Genomic DNA, 2,755 nt, shown 5'->3' with positions numbered 1-2,755 from the left:
TTATATAAGTGGGAAGCATCATTAATCAATTTGCTCAAGTTAAACATATATCTCGTGAAAACAGTCTACATTTACTATCATTAATGAATGATCAAAAAAGATTAAAAAAAATACTTCTAAATAATCAGTATTTATGATTTTTTTTGTCTCTCTTTTTTTAAATACTTCCCAAACTCTCTATCTCTCTCCTTATTTGGCTCTTGTGCTGCTGAACGTGTAAAGCCCCTCCCCCTCCACCCAGCGCGTGCACTTAACCCAATGCATCATGGGGGCTGTAGTGCATAAACTCACGCAGATGCCAGCATACTGTCGTTTCTGAGCTTCATTCTTTTGTTCACTTTTTAAACTGTCTGACGTCGGATCCCGCTGGAAGCTACATCGCTAAACACGAGCTTTAGCTGTTATTTTAGTTGGAACTGAGAGACTTTATGAGCCGAATCAGAACAAGGAAGTGAGGACGTTAACCACTTCTGATTGGTCAGATTGATGACTTGTGATGAAGCCTCCAACAATGATTGGCGGAGACAGCTGAAGGGGGAGGGACTTTCCTAAAAGCTGAGTTTGAGGCTAGTTTTGAGGCTGAATTGCGGTAACATCATTGGGATAAATCATTTATAGAATCAAATAAATATTTATTTTACCATCTTGCATATTCAAAACTATCCAGTGTTAAATCAGGGCCGCTTGGATGAACACAGAGCTGATACCATAGTGATGATAAATGTTTTAGATATGTGAAAATTGGTCATTTTCCGCGGCACACCAGACCATCTCTCACGGCACACTAGTGTGCCGCGGCACACTTGTTGAAAAACACTGCTCTATACAAAAGCTTTTGGTTAATATTTTAACAAAACCCTCAAACTCATCTCCACTCCAGAACCACAATCGAGTCCCCGCCCCCCTGCGCGTTTTACGTCGTGAACGCTTCTGGAAAGATGAAGGAGGCCTAGAGTGTTCCTTTCATATCATAGTTCGCTTTTATTTAACATAGAAGAAAAAAAACGCGGCATAAACGTGCCATTTCAAAACGCATTCATTCTGACTTCGTCGTCAAGCAGAGCATACAGGAAACACAAGTACTTTCAAGATGAAACACTTCCGATTTTTCTTTCTTTTTACAAAATAAACTTATTTCCTGCACTAGAACTCAAATAATAAAATAAGTCCCAACATTCTCCCGCCCGATGAACAATTGTTCATAAAATTGGGCGGCCTTTAACCTTTAACATACCTCCAAGGGATATAATAACTGCACAGGTCTTCTAAGCAAACAACCTGAAGAAGTACAAACACTACATGAGCGTATGAGTCCATCTCTACCTGGTAGGACCTCTGTGATTCTACCCATTTTCCAAGTCAGTCTGGGTGTGCTGTCCTCCCCGATAAACACAACATCTCCTACTTTTACAGCATTTGGAGTAGGAATGTCCAACTTGTGAGCAGATTTCAAGTTCAACAGGTAGTCTTTGCGCCAGCTTAACCAGAAGCTGTTCAAAAGTCTTTGCCGGTATTTCCATCTTCTACTCAGCTGCTCACGCTCCGTTGTGAGTACCTGAGCTGGTGAAGAAACAGTCTTTGGTGGTAAAGAAGTCAGGCGTTTACCCACCAGGAAGTGAGAAGGAGTAAGCGGCTGGGGGTCACATACATCACTGTTCACATAAGACAGAGGTCTGGAATTTAATACTGCCTCAACTTCAGTAAGTACTGTTGCTAGCTCCTCAAATGTCAGTGATGCTTTACCCAAAACTCTCCTCAAGGATGTTTTTACAGATCTCACGAGTCTTTTCCAGAAACCCCCCCACCAGGCTGCCCGCTCAGCGATGAGTAAAAAACTCAGAAAGTTTCGACCCTTCGATACCTTGCCACAGCTTTTTCAAATCTTTGTTCTCCCTTTTGAATGTCTTAGCATTGTCAGAGTAAATGATCCTACATAAGCCTCATCTAGCAATAAATCTTCTTAAAGCCAACAGGAAGTTCTCTGTAGTCAGATCTGACACCAACTCCAAATGTACTGCTCTTGTTACTGCACAGGTAAATACTGCAATGTATGACTTCTCTGGCTGTCCCTTTCCTTTTACATACACTGGTCCAGCAAAATCTACACCAGAAACTTCAAATGGTGGTGCCTCAGTTACTCTGTCTCGTGGTAAAGGAGCAGTGATCTGCTGAGCTGGTTTAACTTTAAATTTTCGGCAAGTGTAACAACAAGATGTAATGCGTTTTACAAGCTGTCTCCCTCTTAAAATCCAATAGTTTTCTCTTACTTGAGTCAATGTGTCTCTTTCACCAGAATGCATCACCCTCTCATGACATGACTGAACTAGAAGCTCAGAATATCTATGATTGGTTGGTAACACCCAAGGGTGCTGTTCTCGGAAGTTAAAATCAGAATTTTGAAGTCTTCCTCCAACACTTAGAAGACCGTTTTCATCTAAGAACGGATTCAGATCTCTGATTTTAGAATCTCTTTTCACATTTTCTTTTGACCTCAACTGGGACAGTTCAGAGCTAAAACAACTCTCTTGTGTAGCCTTTACCCAGTACATTTCAGCTGCATTGAGCTCATTTGTAGTCATGTGCCCTGAATCTTTTCACTGTACCTTGTGTTATTCACAAACCGTTTTATCCATGCAGTAATTCTTAAAACCTTCTTAAAACTACTGTACTTTTCTAAGTTCAACAGAGGTTCAGTTTGTTCAGCAGCAGAAAGTTGTACAATACCCTGACATTTAGATTTCAGCTCAATGTTTAC

General features: G+C 40.8%; 1 protein-coding gene across 4 annotated transcripts in view; it reads left to right on the top strand.

Annotated features, from left to right (window-relative positions):
* LOC112138784 (contactin-associated protein-like 4) overlaps nt 1-2,755 on the top strand; it is a 146,155-nt gene that overhangs the window by 27,827 nt on the left and 115,573 nt on the right. The gene's annotated exons all lie outside the window — the stretch shown is intronic.

This window comes from Oryzias melastigma, linkage group LG17 (assembly GCF_002922805.2).
Source record: "Oryzias melastigma strain HK-1 linkage group LG17, ASM292280v2, whole genome shotgun sequence".
NCBI lineage: Eukaryota > Metazoa > Chordata > Actinopteri > Beloniformes > Adrianichthyidae > Oryzias > Oryzias melastigma.
Note: the sequence above shows the minus strand (reverse complement) of the source record. Positions and strands in the feature narration are given on the sequence as shown.